This window comes from Perna viridis, chromosome 14 (assembly GCF_037379345.1).
Source record: "Perna viridis isolate PV_CMFRI_1.1 ecotype Kerala chromosome 14, ASM3737934v1, whole genome shotgun sequence".
Classification (NCBI taxonomy): Eukaryota; Metazoa; Mollusca; class Bivalvia; order Mytilida; family Mytilidae; genus Perna; species Perna viridis.
Window position 1 is genome coordinate 2,581,630 of NC_142458.1, and position 23,533 is coordinate 2,605,162.

Consider the following 23,533-nt stretch of genomic DNA (forward strand, 5'->3'; position numbering starts at 1 on the left):
TTTTGTGGTGTTACGTTGTAAACAAAGCCATCTGTTTTGTGGTGTTACGTTGTAAACAAAGCCATCTGTTTTGTGGTGTTACGTTGTAAACAAAGCCATCTGTTTTGTGGTGTTACGTTGTAAACAAAGCCATCTGTTTTGTGGTGTTACGTTGTAAACAAAGCCATCTGTTTTGTGGTGTTACGTTGTAAACAAAGCCATCTGTTTTGTGGTGTTACGTTGTAAACAAAGCCATCTGTTTTGTGGTGTTACGTTGTAAACAAAGCCATCTGTTTTGTGGTGATACGTTGTAAACAAAGCCATCTGTTTTGTGGTGTTACGTTGTAAACAAAGCCATCTGTTTTGTGGTGTTACGTTGTAAACAAAGCCATCTGTTTTGTGGTGATACGTTGTAAACAAAGCCATCTGTTTTGTGGTGTTACGTTGTAAACAAAGCCATCTGTTTTGTGGTGTTACGTTGTAAACAAAGCCATCTGTTTTGTGGTGTTACGTTGTAAACAAAGCCATCTGTTTTGTGGTGTTACGTTGTAAACAAAGCCATCTGTTTTGTGGTGTTACGTTGTAAACAAAGCCATCTGTTTTGTGGTGTTACGTTGTAAACAAAGCCATCTGTTTTGTGGTGTTACGTTGTAAACAAAGCCATCTGTTTTGTGGTGTTACGTTGTAAACAAAGCCATCTGTTTTGTGGTGATACGTTGTAAACAAAGCCATCTGTTTTGTGGTGTTACGTTGTAAACAAAGCCATCTGTATTGTGGTGTTACGTTGTAAACAAAGCCATCTGTTTTGTGGTGTTACGTTGTAAACAAAGCCATCTGTTTTGTGGTGTTACGTTGTAAACAAAGCCATCTGTTTTGTGGTGTTACGTTGTAAACAAAGCCATCTGTTTTGTGGTGTTACGTTGTAAACAAAGCCATCTGTTTTGTGGTGTTACGTTGTAAACAAAGCCATCTGTTTTGTGGTGTTACGTTGTAAACAAAGCCATCTGTATTGTGGTGTTACGTTGTAAACAAAGCCATCTGTTTTGTGGTGTTACGTTGTAAACAAAGCCATCTGTTTTGTGGTGTTACGTTGTAAACAAAGCCATCTGTTTTGTGGTGTTACGTTGTAAACAAAGCCATCTGTTTTGTGGTGTTACGTTGTAAACAAAGCCATCTGTATTGTGGTGTTACGTTGTAAACAAAGCCATCTGTTTTGTGGTGTTACGTTGTAAACAAAGCCATCTGTTTTGTGGTGTTACGTTGTAAACAAAGCCATCTGTATTGTGGTGTTACGTTGTAAACAAAGCCATCTGTTTTGTGGTGTTACGTTGTAAACAAAGCCATCTGTTTTGTGGTGTTACGTTGTAAACAAAGCCATCTGTTTTGTGGTGTTACGTTGTAAACAAAGCCATCTGTTTTGTGGTGTTACGTTGTAAACAAAGCCATCTGTTTTGTGGTGTTACGTTGTAAACAAAGCCATCTGTTTTGTGGTGTTACGTTGTAAACAAAGCCATCTGTATTGTGGTGTTACGTTGTAAACAAAGCCATCTGTTTTGTGGTGTTACGTTGTAAACAAAGCCATCTGTTTTGTGGTGTTACGTTGTAAACAAAGCCATCTGTTTTGTGGTGTTACGTTGTAAACAAAGCCATCTGTTTTGTGGTGTTACGTTGTAAACAAAGCCATCTGTATTGTGGTGTTACGTTGTAAACAAAGCCATCTGTTTTGTGGTGTTACGTTGTAAACAAAGCCATCTGTTTTGTGGTGTTACGTTGTAAACAAAGCCATCTGTATTGTGGTGTTACGTTGTAAACAAAGCCATCTGTTTTGTGGTGTTACGTTGTAAACAAAGCCATCTGTATTGTGGTGTTACGTTGTAAACAAAGCCATCTGTTTTGTGGTGTTACGTTGTAAACAAAGCCATCTGTTTTGTGGTGTTACGTTGTAAACAAAGCCATCTGTTTTGTGGTGTTACGTTGTAAACAAAGCCATCTGTTTTGTGGTGTTACGTTGTAAACAAAGCCATCTGTTTTGTGGTGTTACGTTGTAAACAAAGCCATCTGTTTTGTGGTGTTACGTTGTAAACAAAGCCATCTGTATTGTGGTGTTACGTTGTAAACAAAGCCATCTGTTTTGTGGTGTTACGTTGTAAACAAAGCCATCTGTTTTGTGGTGTTACGTTGTAAACAAAGCCATCTGTTTTGTGGTGTTACGTTGTAAACAAAGCCATCTGTATTGTGGTGTTACGTTGTAAACAAAGCCATCTGTTTTGTGGTGTTACGTTGTAAACAAAGCCATCTGTTTTGTGGTGTTACGTTGTAAACAAAGCCATCTGTATTGTGGTGTTACGTTGTAAACAAAGCCATCTGTATTGTGGTGTTACGTTGTAAACAAAGCCATCTGTTTTGTGGTGTTACGTTGTAAACAAAGCCATCTGTTTTGTGGTGTTACGTTGTAAACAAAGCCATCTGTTTTGTGGTGTTACGTTGTAAACAAAGCCATCTGTTTTGTGGTGTTACGTTGTAAACAAAGCCATCTGTATTGTGGTGTTACGTTGTAAACAAAGCCATCTGTTTTGTGGTGTTACGTTGTAAACAAAGCCATCTGTTTTGTGGTGTTACGTTGTAAACAAAGCCATCTGTATTGTGGTGTTACGTTGTAAACAAAGCCATCTGTTTTGTGGTGTTACGTTGTAAACAAAGCCATCTGTTTTGTGGTGTTACGTTGTAAACAAAGCCATCTGTTTTGTGGTGTTACGTTGTAAACAAAGCCATCTGTATTGTGGTGTTACGTTGTAAACAAAGCCATCTGTTTTGAATGCGGTTGGAAGACATATTGATGGTTTATAGAAAGTAAAGTGAAAACTGATTAAACCGAACCGATATCAAACTTTTGTTTGCTTTAAGCACGTGTTCGGATAATATAGCATTTAATTGAAGTATAGAACTGACACAAAGGATAATGTCTTTTTAGACCAGTTTACAATTTGTTCAGGTCTTAGTCTTCACTGTATTTCATGTAGAAAAGATGCCAAAAAAATGAAAGACAAAAACCTATTGAATTACATCAAGATCTCCAACGTGAGTTGATAGTTGACTTCCTTGGAATAAAACAAGCAACATAGCATGTATCCGTTCCTTGCACTAATTAAAGGCAGTTGTATACTTAAATGACAAAACAATAACTGTGTAACGGAGACAGCTTTTCCGGAGTTGTGCACGTAGAAGTAACTAAATGACGTATGAATTAAATTAATTCGTTAATTTTAAGCAATAAATCATCAACTTTGTCAGAGAAAGATATAAATCGCTCGCAGAAAATACAGTAAGGAGTTTAGCTATAGAACATAACTAAATACGGTCAACTTCTATCATAAAACCATTAAATAGATCCATGTATAGTTGGTTGTGTCTTGTGTGTCTTCTAGACACCATGGGTACTGTTATCATATAGAAATGATTAAGCAATAACCAACAAAGTTAAATTAACGTCTACACTCATAGAAAAAATAACAATTCGGTGTAAACGGATTTAAATGTTAACTTGAGCTGAAAAATTGTTGTCCTTTGAATGTCTTTGTCAGATATTGTGGAAAAAATTATTTCACAGACATGATTTGACAATTACTAATGAAATGAATTATAATCGTAAAAAAACATGACGGATTCTTTCTAAATAAAAAGATACCAATCATATAGTATTGCACATTTCGATATACTGTACAATTGTTACAAGGAGTAACTTGTCATCAGCAGCGATATACTGTACACTTGTTACAAGGAGTAACCTTTCGTCAACAGCAGTATTTAGAATCAACATGGGCTAAGATCGGTCAAAGACAAAGAATTAAAAGTGGACTATAATTATCCGCGGAGTGAAACAATGAACGTTTATTTTATTAACGTTGCAAATTAATAGTTACGTATTTCATCATTACTGAGGCAACATATTTGAACTCGTAACAAAATATTGTTATCATATGAGAACAATAAAACAGCACAAGATCCAGAAAATTACTTTGATTGGAAAGGTTTTAAGAAGAAGTAGACACAACCTTTGTGATATGCGAAGTTTACTGTTGGTACATGTAATATCACTTTGAAATAGTTTAAAAATAGATTGTTTGAATATTTCTTTATTTCATTTGAGTTAAAATGAGATGGATAGTAATAGCAGCGCTCTGTGCCATACTTTTTGGAGTTCACGTTTGTGCCATTCTAGTTCTCGCAAAAAATAAATCTCTTTTCCAAAACAAGTTCATACGGTTGGCTCTCTATTTAAGCTTTAGCGATGCTTGTATGCTAGTGGAATACATATGGCACATGTCAGTTTTTAACTTGAAAGGAGAGGATGATCGCAACGAGTTTCAGTATCAGTGCATCATTCTAAAATATCTACTTGGAGGAACTATTGTATTTTCAGCGCTACAAATGTTTTTGATATGTTTAGAGAGATTGAAATCAACGTTTGCTGCTCCTCATAAAATTTTCCGGATTTTGACCGGTAATGTATCGGTCCTTATTTGTCTGGCAGGTACCCACAGCATTGCAGTTACAATGGCAATAGTTGACATCCTCCAAGGAAAGGGAGAAGATGAGCCAAAAGGGTGTAGCCCTGATTTCTCCCTTCAGGGGCACTTTTTGTTGACATTTGATGTACCAATTATCCTGTTCGTCTTACTTATTGTGATCTGTTACTCATACACAATGCTTAAAATTTATAAACAGATAAAAAAGGTGCGTGTGGAAAATTTGACAGAGATCCAAAAAGCTCAACGAAAAAGTGCAAATCGAAAAATGAAAAGAAACATGATTACACTAACGAGTATAATCGTTGTTAACTTGCTTGCCATATTGCCTAGAAGTGTGTATGGTCTCTATATAAATATGACAGGATTTAGTGAGAATTCTAAAGACATTATTAGAGTAACAAGTAATTTCTTACTCTTAAACGCGCTTGTCGATCCTTTCATTTACATTTTCCATATTCAAAGATTTCGAACAACGTTATTTAACATTATCTGCAGGAACAGACGTAATAGAATACACGTTGTAAACGTAGCAACAGTTCAAGAAGATGTTAGCTATCTCACCACCGTCAGATCTCTTTAAAATCTCGCGTGAATAACTGATGCACACCGTTATTTGAAGGTGTTTTAATTTAGCATTGCATGCATCCGGTTTTTTTGTACTAATTACATGTAGAAGCATGTTTACTAAAATGACAAATCATTGCCTGTGTAAAGTGGAAAGCTGTTCCGGATTTTTGAACGTAGGAGTAATTTAATGACGTGTGAATTGATTTCAAGCTTGAGTTTTAGGCAATACATCATTAACATGCATTGACTACTAGAGAAACCTATGAATCGTCTCGGAATAATAATGTAAAGGCAGAATATATACCGTAGTATATGTTTTCCAGCGTATTTAGATGATGTACATTTTCTTTTGAAAACGTTTTTGAAATTTATTTGTATATTTTTGTACCATATACAGAACTTCCCATTCTATAGTATAAGGGATGAGGAGTGTGGATGGTGTATTGGGGTGGGGAGTTTGAACGAGGAAGATGGGAATTTAAGATTTGATTTGAACAGTATATTAAATAAAATTAAGAATAATAGTTTAAATGTCAAAAAATGTAAAAATATAAGATTCAGTTGGATAATTTGAATACTTGATAAAGAAAAATACCATGCAGATTCTATAGGGAGTGGGTATTTTGGGCGAATGGGGATTTTTCTTTGGGGATGGAGGCATGGGGAGTGGTACATGGTATTAATGGAAAGTTTATACCATTCAAGAGCTGTTGTCAAAAATCATTTTGATATTGCAGATAACCTTTTGGTCCCTTAATAGCATTGTGTTTAATGAGAATGTGTTAATCGTGCTCAAAATTGACAAGTACAGCGAAACATACCTGAGGAAAACCCCTTTGTTTTTTAAATAGCACTCCAGGCAAGAATCATGCAAAATGTAATTCATGGTAACAAGCGTACATACTTTTATTTTTGATATTTTGTTTCAAATGTGGCTTTTCATACAACCCTTGTTCTTAGGGGATAACAATTATATAGAATGTACTGTATAACTCAAATTAAGGGAGATAACTCTGTAAATGACGCTAAATACAATAGAAACTGTTGGATTTTCAATATGGATTATTTCCTAAGAGCTGACAGGTTGGAATGAATAATTATACATTTTATCATATAGCCTTACATGCATAAAGCAACTTAATAACAAAAATAAAAAATTGCCTTTTTGGGGGGTATATCGCATATTACAGAATTTGCATAATTTTTTACAGACTACTATCTAAAAGATGCTGTTAAGATTAAAAAATATTTGCTATAAAGGGAGTGTAGAAAGTGTCTGGTTTAGACAGGGTTTAATTTAGACAGGTTTGGACCATTCAAGGTTTGGTTTGGACATTTCTTTGGATCATTCAGGGTTTGGTTTAGGAAGGTTTTGGATTATTCAGGATTTGGTTTAGACCGGTTCTGGATCATTCAGTGTTTGGTTTAGACAGGTTTATTCGGTCGTTCAAGGCGTGGTCTTAACAGATTTCATTCTATAGTTACAAATATTTCTTGTGTTCGTTCATTGTTTATGGTAATTTACGTCAATATAAGGAAATAAACATTTACAATGTATATTTACTATTTGAGTATAATACAAACATAATCATTTTCGATGTTATTTTCCAGCCTACTTTAATACCAATTTCAGGTTGGTTGTCTGTGGTTTTGTATGTTTGTTATATGCCTCTCGACGAATGGTCGGTATATTGTAATCACCTTGTCCGTCCGTCTACTATAAGTCACTTAAAAAATATTTAAGCGTATTTTTCTTTAAAATTGAATATTAGGACGTATAAAAGTAAATAAAATAACGTCATATTCGCTCAGCCAATCAAAAGACAAAAGACGTCAATGGTGCTTAAAATCATAAACGAAGCTAAGATCGGGAAAATGATAAAGGGCTATTATCTCAATAATAATAATAATATATATACTATGATTTATCTACGTTAGTATCCGTAGATGTAGAGATTGTAAACACCTGAAGTACGTTAGTACATCCTGAGGCGAAGCAACACAGCAACTAGGTTGTGTGCCCCAGGTGATGGAATGGGGTACCCCTGGCGTGTTACATACTGGGGTTGTCAGGCTATAATACGGAAAACCTGGCCGTAAACCATAGTGGTGCACCGTGTTGGGAAAGATGCCACGTTCCTCGCACGTTAAAGAACGCTGCTGTAGTATTCGATAGGAGTAGGAATTTAGCGCTCCGCCACAGGAGGCTAAATTGCCCGACCCTACCCACCTTTCCCTATTTCTAGTGGCAATCAAAATTTGTCGATCCCATTATCCTTGTGTCCCATCCAATTTTTCATGTCATCATCATTTCATGTTCATTTTATCATCTATGTTATGTTCATCGCCTGAATATAGCTGAAACATTGCTGCTCGGGCGTTTAACCCCAATAATCAATCAATTAATCTATCAACACTCCATTCTACTTTCGGTTCAGATGACCTTTTCGGAATCCTCGGGGTTTTCCCCTTGAATAATGTTTTAAAAATTACGACAGATGAAATCTGGTCGGCTCATCAAATAAGAATATCATCTGAACAGTAAGTAGAATGGCGTGTTGTAAGATTCTACGTGCAGTGACTATCAGATTGACTAGACTATCGCATGAAGAAAGATTATTGTTTCAGACGAGGTCGAGGGAAATATTCTTTTCTGAGTGTAGGGATCTGGAAAACCACCTGCAACTTCAGTCCGCATGTTTATTTTATACTGAATGTACCTACATGTAAGTTCATGTTACATGTAGATAAATCCTCTGAACTATATGATGCACCGCTTAAAGCAGAAACTAGCGGAACAATATCACCCCTCTTTTTAAGTACAATGTAGAAACAAAATAACCTCTCTTTTTGCACAATTGCTGTCTTCTTTGCGCCCCTATTTGCGACAACTACTGATAATACTGAAAAGAATATACAAAATTAAATTCCGGTTCGACGATGGTGCGTTTTGCATTCTTGACGAAAGGGAGGTATATCCTGAATTTGTTGAGGAAGAGATCGAGGTATACATAATAATTTATCTTTGTAAACCAATGAAACACGTAGAATTGTATATGAAGTTTGATAATATTATATGCTCATTGGTTGAAACTAAGTCAGTAAACCATAGGTTATGGCAGAAAAGTCAAGACTTCGAAAAATTTAATCAATGCAGTTCTTCATGCACGTTAGCATCTCCATATCACAAAAGTCAGCTTTTACTTTTATGAATACAGCATCCATTGCTTCATTCATTTGTGGAACTGTATTTTGGATACATGTCAATTTGGCATCTTCACATGCACAGAAACATGGTTTGTCTTGGTTCCATCCGCTACAGGCGTAAACTGTTGTTACCAGGCAACAAATGAGAGAGACAAGTGCTATTCTGGATGTCATCTATAATGAAAAACAACAAAAAACGAAAATTATAGAAATATCAATATCTTACAGAGGAGAAATTCATTGTGATCCCGATGTGAAGCAAAGGTGACAAGTGGTAACAAACTCTCTATCATCCTCTTACATGTAGCTATAAGATACTGAATGTTCCATTTTCTTTAAAAAGAAAAAAAAACAATAAGCTTTGTTAAGCTTTTTTTTTAATGATTTGTCTTTTGTTTTATTGATATTGGTTTGCATTCAAATATTTGTTAGCGATTATTTCTTTAAAGGCATTACACTAGTTTTACACAAAGAAGACAAGAAAAATCTGAGTTTTTCATATTATAATAAGTTTCCTTTGAAAACCTGTCAAATTCCAAATCCTGGGTTTCGAATCTTCACCTAGAAATTTCTAAAACAATTTACACCTCGTGTTACTCTTCGTTTCGTTGATTTTGAATCTTTAAAAGATCATTTATTTCGTCCTCATTGATTTCTGCTACATTTTGTTAATTGTACGTCTCCTGTTTCGTGTTAATGGTACGTGTGTTACATTTTGTTAATTGTACGTCTCCTGTTTCGTGTTAATGGTACGTGTGTTACATTTTGTTAATTAAACGTCTGCTGTTTCGTGTTAATGGTACGTCTGTTACATTTTGTTAATTGTACGTCTGCTGTTTCGATCACTGTAATTCCATTTATTTAAATGGAAAATTCTCATATGCATTCATTCAAGCTCAAAACTGACTCAAATTGAGCTTGTATCTAATGTTAACGGTACCACCTTAGGGTCTTTACTAGCTATAGGGGGATAATTTGTGCTAACTGTAGACTGCTCGATGAGCATTCTCAAGACACACTTCCGCGAGGAAACTTCATTTTCAGGAGCTGAAAACAGCAAAATGGCAGCTTCATTTGCGTATACTTGTATATGTGCGATTGAGAACCAAACCAGTCTCAGAAAATATTTGATAGTTTAGATAATTAAATACAAATCGAATCATAGCTTTTCCAAGATAGGTTTGGCCGTAATAGTCTGCAGTATGGCGCCAAGATGTTTACGAATAGTACGTAATCAATATTACCAATACTTCTCGGGTCATAAAAATTACGAAACGAAAACCAAACGAAACGAAAGTAATTGATAAAAGAAAGAATCAAAACAAAACAATTCGATAAATTGAATCAAATCTTAATTATACGATACAAATCAAAACAAAATGAAGCAAAATTAAATTGTATAAAAAAAATTTTTTTGAAGACTTTCGCAAATTATAAGAACCATAATGTTTACCAGTGCCAGACAATTCGACCCAAAGACATTTCGGACCATGACAACCAATAATGCCTAACGAATGCCGGTCATTTCGGCCAGAAGACATCAGACCATAGGCCACTTCTATCAAATGTTGTTTCGGTTTAAGGAGGTAGACTAAGGGTAAGGGTAAGGGGCATAACTCATGAAATCAGTGATATGTGTTTATTGTATTCAATTTCACCAAAGCCTCTCAAGCTTTCGTTTGAAGCAGAATAAAATGAATCCAAGTTAATAAGATGCTTACTTAAGATTGATGTAAAATGCTGAATACAAACGTTCCAATGATTTTTAAGAATTGTGTCCCTTACCCTAGGTTTACCTCCTTAAATGAAACGCAGATTTGTTTTCGAACACAACGTAAACTACGGGAAAATTCAAACATTTAATTTATATTTTCACGTGTCGTTCCTAAACACAATTTAGCGTTATTTTGCCTTGAAACTTTATCCAGTGTACACAAATATTGTAAAAGAATTTCTCCGATTTCTGATTTGATAAAAAATAAACGTAAGAAATGTAGTTGCGAAAGTAGAAAAAAATATTGAAAAAAATCAATGAGATTCGTTCGACAGTTTATTTCAGACTTGGTACGTGCATGCCTCTCTGTACATGTATGTATACTTTTAAATCAATGCCAGTACTAATGCTCATCCACTCTCCATCTGCAATATAGTCCAATTGCCGTCTTGGGACGCTAATTTTTATTTTGATTGGTCGCCTCCTTTCGTTTTATACCTGATATTTGCTACCAACCTCCTTAATCGGACATAATAACCGCTTCCTTGATTACTGCGTAACCCTTGGCCAACTAATTATCACTATCCCTCTCTGCACTGCAGATAATCATCATGACGTTCGCTGGTCAAGGTATTTTTCTAAATCTGACATCAGTAAGGCATAAACGACAGGTCTAAAAATATGTCCTGTTCAAAATAGTTTTCGACCGACTGAACCGTTTTTGTTTTTGCATGGTTCTGAGATGAACCTGTATTTTAGCGACCTTGTACATGCACATGTATAGATTGCATGAATGCTATAAATACCATTCTGTGTAAGAATCAAGCAATGGGTAGCACATCATATTTCTCAGTTTGGTCTTTTTTTTGCCTCAAATACATGAAATACATCTAAAAAAAGAACTGAAAAGCTGAAGCATCTGTGTCGTAGATATTTTACTGCTTATATAGGGAGGAAGCGTGGGAAAGTTTTTCCCCCCATTTTTCCATAAAACATTTCAACTCAATTTGATCTCTCAATATCTTAAAAAGGCAAACTTTACAGACAGCTTGACAGATACTTCTAGAGGTTATGAGGTATACAGTCAAACCAGTATTAGCGACCACCTGTATTCAGCAATAACCTGATTTAGATATCCTTGTATATCGATGTATCCATCTGCACCAAGATGATAGTTTTCATTTCCTATATCTTCTACCTCGGACTTTTTATAAGCAACTCGGTGAGTGTTTCTAGAAAAGCAGAGGACACTTAATATCCTACCGGTGCAACTGTTCAATGCTCCCAGTTTTTAGTGGAGTCCGAGTTCCTCATTTACTTCTGTTACTTTGTATGTTTTATTTTAGTATATGTTCTTCGTTTCATTCCTGATCTTTGTCCCTGGATTACCTTATTTTGATTTCTAGAATCTTGGTGCCCTTGATTACTCTTTGAGAGGAAAAATAGTTGTGCCTGTACAAAAGTCAAAGTACTGTGTAACAGCTTTTGAATGATATAAACAACCTCTTTTACACTATATTCCCCATTGTGAATTTCCCATTCCCCATAGAAAAAATCCCATCCCCCACAGAATCCCCATTGCATTTTTCTTTATCAAGTTTAATTTGATATTTATGAATTCTTCAACATTAAAAATGTTAATTTAATTATATTGAATGCATTTTTTTTATCAATAAATAATTTTTAAAATGATTTCCCCATCCTCCCAATCAAAATCCAAATGCCCCATGCACTATTCCCATCCCCTATATGCCATAGAATGGAGAGTTTTCCCCATACAAGTACTATAATGTATATAACTAAAAAGTACCGTCTATTTTATGTAATTATGATTTAACTCCTCCCACTGAGGGTCACTCGGGAAAGGTTTGACTGTATTTATAATCATACTATATGAACGTAGTTATTTGTTATTAGTTGTACCTGAAAACTATGATATTGATACCTTTATCTTGTAAGCAATCACTACAGTGTAAATGCACCCAGTTTGCCCCATATATGTACATGTATAATTTGATGGCAAATGAAGTATTTGGCAGGGTCGAGGAAGGAGAGAAACAAATCGACTTGTTATATATAACTGAATTGTAGCAATGGACATTAACGGGGTTGACCTTCTCTCCCTTTTCTTGGAAATATTTTGCTAATATAATCGATATTTGAGGATGAATTAACAATGATAGCCGGGGCCCGTTTTTTTTCCAAAATCTCTGGATCACCCCGATCTCTGCATAGTTTAGAAGAAACATTGGCCACAAATTATTAAGAGTAGCATTCTATCAGTTTTGTCTCCTTTCATTTCACTTTCAAAAACTGTAATCATAATGCTTTAGAAAAAAAATGGATTTGGTGATACAAATATACATGTCAAAACTGAAACGCTTATGTAGAAATTGATTATGGCACAGTAAAACTATAAACTTACCTTGAGGTATGACTGTGTATTTCTGTCAGTGATTTCTGTGCTGATAAGGCGCACCTTATCATTAAATGGACCACCTCGTTTGTTCTAAGGTTAGACGGTTATATAGTATGCCCTTGTGAACAGGAACTGCGTAGATTATCAAACAATTTTACTAGAAAAACTATGAGCAAGTCTCTCTATGTGATACTCCTGCTCCTCTGACAAACCGTCAAGGAAACACCAAAACTCATTCTAATTGAAAAAATAAAACGATAGGAGCGGGAAGGCGCTATGTGATAAAGAATTGTAAAAACAATCATCAATACCAATTCATAGAACTGTTTAGGAGTTTGCGATCGGAAATGAGGGCGGACAGACAGACGAAGTTACGGACGAATGGACAGCTTGTTCATTCTATAAATACCTCCTAAGTTGCGGAAGTGGGGTATAACAATTTGTGACCCAAGTAGGATAAATTTGTAAGCATGATTTATGCATGTATCGCGGATGGATACTACAGTAGTTTGTAAGCATGATTTATGCATATATCGCGGATGGATACTGCAGGAGTTTGTAAGCATGATGTATGCATATATCGCGGTTGGATACTACAGTAGTTGTTTTTATTTGTTTTGTTTTAACTGTAGAAAAATAGAACAAACAAATAAATAGTGAATAGTTAAATAATTTGATAAAATCCAGATAACTATTTTCTCTTTAATTACTTTTATTTTACTATTTATTTGTTTTGTTTTTTTTTCTTCATCTATTTCTGTGACAGTACATGTAGTCATAAACTAAAATTAAAAAAAAAAACTTTATTATTAAGCCCTAATAACTGGGTCGTCCGTGCGAGACTGGTAAGAATAATCACGGACGTTAAAAACCCTTATATTCGGCGTCACATAGATAAGCTACTTTTAAAATTTGAATAAAAATACTTTCTACGACTTGCTCATTCGTTTAGCCAAACGGCTTCTCCCTAAACATTGAATCGTTAAATTCCGGTGAGATTTTAATTCTCGGTCCCGATATTTACATTGTCAAAAGTCGGCCATGTTTACAGTGATTGGGTTCCTAGGAGAAGTTGTTTAGTTTAAATGGTTTGTTCAAAAAACCGAAGAACCCAGAATGCATATCGGCGTAAGTTCGGATATTTCGGATTTATTATATGCGAACAAAGTACAATACGAGAAGTTTATCAAGCAGACGAATGTCACCGGAGTTCGACGGGAACTAACGAACTTCGTTTGCAAACAAATCGTCCCGTAGAAACCAATATGGCGGATATTAGTACGGGATTTTCCCGTAAGGATTTGTTACGCACGATTTAAGCCAATAAGCGACTCGTTGGTGCTAATACGTCATGCATATATATACGAACTATCTTCAGAATAAATAAAAGAGAGACAACTCTAGCGGTAAGTCCCGACAGTTTAAAAAATAGGGCTTCAATTTGAAAATGTGCTGTTTGTGACGTCGAGTATAGTAGTAGTTTGTTTGTTTTGTGTTTTTAACTCTTAAATTGTTTTTCTTTTCAGAAATTGTATAAATTGCCAATATTTGATTCTATAATGATGGTTTCCACTTTGATTTGCTGTTCGTGTTGAATCGTTTTGACTTCGATTCAATTTTCGTGTTGGATCATTTTCACCTCGATTCAATGTTTGTGTTGGATCGTCTTAACTTCGATTCAATGTGTTAGTTGGATTATTTTGACTGGACTTGCTGTTCGTGTTTGATTATCTTGACTTCGATTCAATGTTCGTGTTGGATTGTTTTCAATTCGAATCAATGTTTGTTTTGGATTATTTTGACGTCGATTCAATGCTCGAGTTGGATCGTTATGACTTCGATTCAATGTTCGTGTTGGATCGTTTTGACTTCGATCCAATGTGTTAGTTTGATTATTTTGACCTGATTTGCTGTTCTTGTTGGATCTTTTTGACTTCGATTCAATGTTCGTGTTGGATCGTTTTCACTTCGATCCAATGTGTTAGTTGAATTATTTTGAGTTGATTTGTTGTTCGTGCTAGATCGTTTGGACTTCGATTTGATATTCGTGTTAGACACATGGAGTATGTAAGGGGACTCTTACAGTAAAACCAAATCTGAAATTCAAAAACCAGGGAACAATAGAACATCAATACATAAAAATTTTTTTTTAAAAAAACCTGATACATATAGAATCATACCTAGAGTCCATTGTCAAGTAGTAAAATGACCCAGAGGTGCTTGAGTAGTAAAAGATGGTGAAATTCGAGATTGATTCTAAGACAGAAGTATGTTACATATTCGCAAAAGCGCGCATGTCGTAGAATGCTAATTTAAGGTTCATCATTACTTAATATGGCCTAAATTTTACCACAAAATTCACTCTGACTATACACAAACCTGAGAACTTTTTTTGTTGCATGCCCTTGATATGGCTACAGCAATGTGATGTAAGATCAACAACTGATCTAACTTTTGTTATTTATTTTTTTATCAATTCTGTAGAGAGTTCCATGATAAATTAATTTAAAACTAAAGTAACATATAATGCAATAACTACATGTACCTTGAACCATGCGCCTTTTGATGAGCGAGTTGCACCGGAAGAGTCATTCATACATTATATTATTTAATATTTCTGTCATCCAATTGATACTAAACGTATAGTCTTGTTATATTGTATATGGACAATGAATGTATTTTCACAAATAAAACCAAGAACAGCAATCATCGAAGTATTTATTTGTGCAAAATCAAGTCAACAACAAGAGACACAGATCAAACAGGGATAAAAAGACGAACATACTAGGATAAAGGGGCCCAAAAAAACTACACGTAATTTATCAACCTACAGTCCATCACAAAATAGAAAAAACCAGGTGCATGGGTAGGACAAGAAAACTGAGAGCAGCCATGTGAATTTAAGAATATTTCTTTGAACAATATGCGTTTCTAATTCTATATTCGGTATGTTAATGTATTATATAATAGGCAACACATTATGAATCTTTACTTAAAATGGCATTCATCGTCGAACTACAGTATATATGTATATCTACAGCTCATAATAGCAACTTATCATTGTGACAATACATGTACATGTACCATATTCCCCCATTAACCGTGCCCTATCAGATTCGCAATTTTTTCATTAAAACCCATTAAAGGGAAAGACCACCTTTGCATTAAGTTAGGCTCTTATGATAAATCATACCTACGTAAACAAAAATAAATAACCTTTAATGCAAAATGCGCTTTTATAAAATGCTCAAGGCTACGCAAAGTTCGAAATCCTTGAAATATAAGTTGAATGCCATCTTGCAGAACTCTCCTATCTGAAAGAAGATCATAGCCAGATTTTATTGATTTTTACCGATAGCTTTCGATTGGCTCGTGACGTCACTAAGTCGGTTTGGTACTGATACAAGTACCGTTTAACTGCAAATGATATGTAAACAAAGAATATTCCGTAAATATTTCTATGATCCTGTTTATTTAATCACCAAAACACGATGACTTATCAAGCTGACGATTGCACGAATGATAAAAGAGAAATGTTCTAAAAGTTTTGTTTTTACCAGCAACACGAACATTCTTCGTTAGTCATGGAAGTAGCCATAAGATTATCTTTACAAAAACTAGCCATCTGGCTGCAAATCCCGTTGTTCGTCAATGATGTCTGACATTTGCTTACATGTTGTGCCTTAATCTCTTCTTCTGTATTTAATTTGTGTTGAATATATAGGAAAAAGTCCCAAATTTGTGATTTCTTCGGACATCGTAATCAATTACCTATTTACTTCCACTTTACAAACCGACTTCGTAACGTCACAGTTCAACCGATCATGATGGCACTCATAGGCGCGGAAAATTCATATTTCCTAATAATAAATCTCGATTAATTAATTAAGAAAAGGAAATTATTTTGTTTCAATTTAATTTTCGTGAATATTTAACAGATTAGTTTCGATATTTATGACTTGCACAATAACATGGTCTTCTCCTTTAACTCTTAAAGATTCCTCGTTGCAATTTTCACTTTTTGCAATTTCGTGTCCTGAACATTTCTTCGTATTGATTTCATATGTTTTTAACTTTCAAAAATATTTAATGCCAAACCTGTAGGTCAAAAATATACCCAATCCTTATTGTACGGAGGCCAAGAAAAGAGGTACAGAATTAATATCGTTATCTCGCCGTAATTATAATATCCCTATAGGAAGCCTGGTGTCCTGCCCAGCTCATCGTACATGTATCATAGTGCAGAGCTATCCATATAGGGTGTGTAGATCGCGTCACCTAACTCCATCATATCATGCCAATTACGGGGTATTAAGTTCAATATTTAAAGCAAACATCTTTCTGTGTAAAAATACCGAATTTGATTTATACAAAATGGTCAATATCTGTTTCTACATGATAACATCGTTAATAAAGGAAATAAATAGCAGATTTTACATTATAATGCATCGTTTCGACATCACAGAAATAAACACTAAAAAGAGGATAAGTCTTCGGATTTCAATACGTTCCGGTTAGAAATGAAACTAAAACAAGACTTACAAACCCTACCTTTGTATTTCAAAATAACTAAATCAAAATAATGCGACAGTTGCTATCTGGGCTTCTGTACATTTATGTCACCAAGGTATAAGACGTTTGCCAGCATTCAAATGATATAACATGTAGTAAAATAAAATAATACACAGAATAGGTTGAATTAATTCGGAATCGACGATCGACTGTTGCTAGAACATCCTGAAACAAAGGAATTATTCAACTTTAATAACAATGATATTGACTAAGATTAAGCAAAATCAAATTACATGCAACAAGAAACATGTATTATACATGACTGCACATGTATAGGCAGGAGCGGATCCAGACACTTTGAAAAGGAGGAGTGACAGCCGGGTTCCAAAGAATAAAGGGGGGGGTGCTGAGGCATTACAAATAAAAATGACATATATATGACAAATGATAAACAAGGGTTACCTCCCCCTGTATCCCTCCCCTAGATCCTCCACTGTACTAACCCCCTGTATCCTTCCCCTAGATCCTCCACTGTACCAACCCCCTGTATCCTTCCCCTAGATCCTCCACTGTACCAACCCCCTGTATCCCTCCCCTAGATCCTCCACTGTACCAACCCCCTGTATCCTTCCCCTAGATCCTCCACTGTGTGCCATTTATTAGTACCTTTTTGTATAGGTGTGAATTTAACGAGTTCATGGTTAGAAACAATTGCCTTTTTTAAAAATCCACGGTTTTACACGTTTTCTGTTAGTACGGTTTGATTGATTGAATCATTGACTTTTGATTTACGTCCTACAAATATAGTTTCTGTCTGTCATGATGTGTGTAGTTTTTCTACACGCTGATCCGAATTATGCTGCAGTATACTTATACAAAACATGTACATGTACATGTGTGTGCATGATGGCGACATGAAATCGAATCAACAGTCTACAGGAAGAGTAATCAAGGGAACAAAAGTTATAGCGGTAATCAAAAGAATGTGATCCAGGGACAAAGACCAGACATGGAAAACAGACATACACAACAAAGAACATAAAGTAACTAAAATCATACATACAAAAATAACAAAAGCAAATGAGCAACTCAGACTCCACTAAAAACTCGGAGCATGGACCAGGTGCACCGGTAGGGTAAGCGTCAAGTAAACACCCGCCAAGTTGCTCATAAAAAGTCAAGTCCGGGTTAGACAAACGAGGAAAGGAAAACTATGACCCGTTGAATAAATCAGTATTCATAGTGCAGATGGATACACCATAACGATCCACGAGTTCATGATGAGGACCATAAAACTTCTGTAGTGATGACTTCAATCTTGTAGCAACATAACCTTGTCCTAGAAGCCTATTTGTTAGAGTTCTAGCGCGATAGCGCGTTTCGGCAAGCTCTGGCATAAGGAAGGCTTATGACCTCACTCCAGTACATCATTCTGTCACAAAGACATGCATCAGCGGCTCCTCAATTTCATATTTGCCGTGCGCTACATCGTAAAAGCAATGATAACCAGTTTAAATGTCAGGTGTGGCGTGGTCGAAGGTCGAACCAAGGACCAGGTGTGTACAGGATCAACGCATACAAAGTTACGTGGACTTACCCTTTTTGGCTGGTGTTCCATGCCTCCCATCCAAGGTCAGCATTCGCACTTTTCACGGGAGAAGGCAGGGGTGTCTTAGGAAGTGATTCTAAAAAAATACATGTACATCTACATGCAGCGTTATACTGTAGAGTTAGGGTCCTAAATACTTGTCAATTAATATTTCACGTACATTTGTTCATGTATCAATTATTTTAAGTTTTTGTTTTATTTTTTCAGGTATTATTATTAAGTACTACTCCATTTAAGAATCATGCAAAATGTGATACATAGTCGGAAAGCCTACATATTTTCAATGGGGTGTATCGCATATTTCAGAATTTGCTTGATTCTGTCTCCATGGTTTTGGTGTTTAAAGTTCAATAAAATGACAATAGTAAGAAAAGTGTGACAAGAAAAATGATGCTTTCATCCGATGTAGAACAATTAAATATGGGCATAAAAAATATCGAAGCCTCAGCAAATTAGTCAAAATAAAAACAAGAACAAAAAAACATGACATAAACGTGAACACATGGAAAAGAGACGACCTACACACGATGTACACAATGTAGCGACCGAATAAAAAAGATTACACATAAAAACTGAAGATAAGGAAAACAAGACGTCACACAAAAAATCTATTTAGTTAGCACTATCAATATGAACTCCTACAAAAAAACGGGGTGACATAAGGGGCCCCAAAAGTGTAAGCATGTCTTAATCTTACCGTCTTCGTAGTCGTCAACAGTGTAAGCATGTCTAAATCTTACTGTCTTCATAGTCGTCAACAGTGTAAGCATGTCTTAATCTTACCGTCTTCGTAGTCGTCAACAGTGTAAGCATGTCTTAATCTTACCGTCTTCGTAGTCGTCAAAATCCTGTTCATCGTCATACTGTCTGAAATTAAAATAAATAATAAATGAATATTATATCAACAAAATATCACTAAAATGACAATAAGAGGCTCCTAGGAGCCTGAATTGCTCACCTGGTTAAATTTGCAATGCAATGAATTTAACAATAAGTTTCCTAATAATTTTGACTCAAGAAGACTTTGGTAGGACTTATCATAAGAATCATTTCAACAATCGAAAGTTTCGTTCTTTCTATTATAGTTTCCAAGATATTGGCTGAAAACTGTAAAAAGAAGAAAACAAGAGGCTCCCAGGAGCCTGAATCGCTCACCTCGTCGAATTTTGCCGTTCAAAGGCAATAAATTAAACAAGAAGTTGTCCAACAATTTTGATTCAAGTAGTATTTGATAGGACTTATCACAAGATCTTTTCAAAAATTGAAAGTTTCTTTTAATCTGTCATAGTTTTCAAGATATTGACTGAAAACTATTAAAAAAGTCATTTTCCCCTTTCAAGGGCAATAATTCTTACAAGGAGTCTGAAGACTTTTGTAGTCCTAATAATATGGATCATTTCAGCTATTGAAAGAATTTGGATAAACCTAACGGTTTTGGTGATATAAGTGAAAAACTACTGTCTGACCCCTATGTTCTATTTTTAGTAACGGCTGCCATGTTTTTCGACGAATCAAAAATCCCCACATCAGTTCTATGCAGTATACACCAAAAAATATTCATACCAAGTTTGGTTTCAATTGGTCAAGCAGTGTCAGAGGAGAAGATTTTTGAAAGAAATAACATTAAAAATAGCAAAAATCGTTGAAAAAAGGCAATAACTCTAACATGGCTTAACGGATTAAAACCAAAAGAGATAGATCTGATCATGCTGAACACTTTTACCATGTCAAAATTCAGCTAAACCTAGCGATTTAGGAGATATAAGTGAAAAACTACTGTCTGACCCCTATGTTCTGTTTTTAGTAATGGCTGCCAATTTTTCGACGAATCAAAAATCCCCACATCAGTTCTATGCAGTATACCCCAAGAAACATTCATACCAAGTTTGGTTTCAATTGGTCAAGTAGTGTCAGAGGAGAAGATGTTTGAACGAAATAACATTAAATATAGCAACAACAAAAAAGAAAAAATATACGTAAGGGAACATTCATCATCCATACCAAGTTAAGTTCCAATTGGTCTAGTAGTGTTAGACGAGTAGATTTTTTAAAGAAATAACATTAAAAATAGCAACAACAAAAAAGAAAAAAAAACGTCGAAAAGGGGCAATAACTCCATCATAACAGATTAAAATGAAATATGACCACAGACAGATATCATCATGTTGAACCCTATTTTTTCCCTTTTCAGTATTTGGCTAAACCTAACGGTTTAAGAGATATATGCGAATACCTACTGTCTTACCCCTATGTTTTATTTTTAGTAATGGGGGAGGGGTGGGGGTGGGTAAGTTTTTTGACGGATCAAATATCTAAATATATTTTTTGCAAGAAACCCGAAGGAACATCTGTGCAAAGTTTCATATAATTCCGCTTAGTAGTTTAAGAGGAGAATTTTTTTTAAAAAGATTGTTAACGGAACACGACGACGGACGTCAAGTGATGGCAATAGCTCACCTGGCCTTCCACCAGGTGAGCTTAACAGTATAAAACTTTTGAGACAACAAAGAACAAATCACACGAGCTTATTCATGAACATGTACAGAATTGTACAGTATTAATTTTTTTATCGCTTGAAGAAATACACACGTGAAGGCCTAAATGTCTCTTTGAGAAACTCTAAATGTAAATTTCTATACATGTACATTCTCTACAGCAAATACTATATAGCCAGTCTATATAGGAAATGGACAATCACAGAAACACAATCAGGGAAGTAACATCACGGAAGTAATAAAAATCAAAAGCAGAACTTAAGTAACAGTCTTTTTATAAAAATTAAATTGGAGGCGATTCATGAATCTAAAAAATAAGGATAAATTGACTTCTGTTTCAGAAAGTTACAGACCACATAACTAGTCTCAAAATATATAGTTGGCACTTCGCAAGAGTTATCGTTCTTGATTTCGCTTGTTTTGGTTAATGCTAAAGAGAGATGTAAATGTATGCAAGGTTTTTCTCAAAAATACAGGTCTAAATGCAGATATCAAATCTCACGTAAAAATATAGCATTGCTTATTTGGTGTTTTTTTTACCATGATTCACCTCTTACTAATTAAAAGCAGATCTAAATTTGTAAACGACTAATACATAAATGTGTTTTGTCATATGTATAAATTATATAGTAGTTGTTGACAAACTGGCCAATATCGTGGTATTTAGCCTGCCCACAGGACAGTGCTATTGACTTACACAGCGATAATGACCGAGCTGCAGGCGAGGTCATTATCGCTGTCGCAGTCAATACCACTGTCCTACGGGCTGTCTAAATATCACGATATTGTCCAGTTTATCAACAACTGTTACGTTTATTTCATTGAGGTTCCGTGCAGGTCCGGAGGTCAGAAGAATATGCCTGCAGCAGCGCTAAGATTGTCGTAAAAGGCGACTAAATGGTGCTCAGAAACCTAGCCGGGGGCTATAGGCGCTCTGCCCACAGAGCAACTTGGATGTATGCCCCAGGTGGTAGAATGGGTTATCCCTGGCGTGTTACATGCTGGGGTTGTCAGGCTATAATACGGAAAACCTGACCGCAAACCATAGTGGAGCACCGTGTTGGGAAAGATGCCACGTTCCGCGCACGTTAAAGAACCTTGCTGTGATATTCGATAGGAGTAGAAACCTTTGCGCTCCGCCACAGGAGGTTAAATTGCCCGACCCTACCCATCCCCCCTTTCATCTTGTGGCAATCAAAAATTCTCGACCTTATCATCAATGTGTCCCATCCCATTTTATATTTCATGTTCATTTTATCGTCCATTTCATGTTCATCGTCTGAATAAAGCTGGAATATTGCTGCTCGGATGTGAAACCCCAACAATTAATCAATCAATCATATTTCATTGAGGAATCATATCCTTGATTTTATTTTTCCTTTTTTTTTGTTTTGTTTCAGAAAGCGATGCAAATCGTGTTTCTAAGTCAGGAGCAGACATGCGGCTCGCCATATTTACATTGATAACTGCTTGATCACGAATGCGTTTCAATAAGGGGGATTAAATTCTAAATTGGTAACCGGGCATTATCACATCATGGTATTGACTAGAAAACTTTTTACTGCAGGTTAATTATTACCAAGTGAAAAAGGTTTTTCCCAATTGAAATTACTGATTTTTCACTGATATGAAAAAAAAATGATATGTTCGGCTTGGGTGTCACATGTATCTTTCAGTGTACTTTGCGGTTTAAAGAAATAATTATGATATGTTATAAATGCATACACATGTGTTTGTACCTTTTTGGACATTTACAGTCATTGCAAGATGAACACATTGTAAAGAAGAATTTCGATCTGTACATCTCGATCGCCAAGAACACTGCTAGTCCAGCCATTATCACCATAAGTGTCGAGAACCAGGCTACGTTTGCTGGGGCATCGAAGAACGACATTGATCGATCGGTTGTTGTCGTTGTCGAAACTGTCGTCGTCATCGAAATCAACAGATTGACATTCGCTGTGTCGGCTTGATTAGCCTCGTCATACGCTCTCAGTGTCATAGTTGTTGTTAGACCAGATATCGTCCCATTTATCGATCTTTTGACGTAGATGTTCCCGGATGTGTCAATTCCAAAATAATCCATGTAGGTCCCAGATGTAATGGAATAGGAAACAGTTCCTGGTAATATAATCTAAACGTACATACATTTGTAATTGCACACGTACACGTAAGTCTGTAATATTCAATCCGCCCTTTCCATTTACGGAATGACTTCTATATTTTTTTCGGTTTATGTGGAAATTACCTCATTCTCGTGGTGCACACTAAAAAACCTGCGTAGCAGGTTATTTTCAAGTGTGCATCATCTCATTGGCCAAATTTTGTAATGCGACTATGACGTCATCAACATTTTTTTGTAATCGGAACACCTTGAGCAGCCTTCCTAGTTACACAAAAAGGAGGAATAAGGCGGATGGATCTGTCCGGAATTTGACCGATCCGATTCTATAGTTATAGTTAAACAGGTTGAATTTTTTACCGTTACTTTTTTCTTAGCTC

General features: G+C 35.6%; 1 long non-coding RNA gene and 1 pseudogene across 2 annotated transcripts in view; both read right to left on the bottom strand.

Annotated features, from left to right (window-relative positions):
* Positions 1 to 8,202: 8,202 nt before the first annotated feature.
* Positions 8,203 to 12,649, bottom strand: LOC148597735 (uncharacterized). Its single transcript, XR_015918294.1, has 2 exons — positions 12,422 to 12,649; positions 8,203 to 8,456 (listed from the first exon to the last, which is right to left on the bottom strand). It is a non-coding gene; the product is annotated as an uncharacterized LOC148597735 (long non-coding RNA).
* Positions 12,650 to 14,535: 1,886 nt separating this feature from the next.
* Positions 14,536 to 23,533, bottom strand: part of LOC148597736 (cadherin EGF LAG seven-pass G-type receptor 2-like) — a 29,878-nt pseudogene continuing 20,880 nt past the window's right edge. Inside the window, exons 9-12 of the transcript XR_015918293.1 lie at positions 22,771 to 23,152; positions 19,363 to 19,403; positions 18,525 to 18,612; positions 14,536 to 17,152 (exon numbers count right to left, since the gene is read on the bottom strand). The product of XR_015918293.1 is annotated as a cadherin EGF LAG seven-pass G-type receptor 2-like (transcript). The remainder of the gene's footprint in view (positions 17,153 to 18,524; positions 18,613 to 19,362; positions 19,404 to 22,770; positions 23,153 to 23,533) is intronic.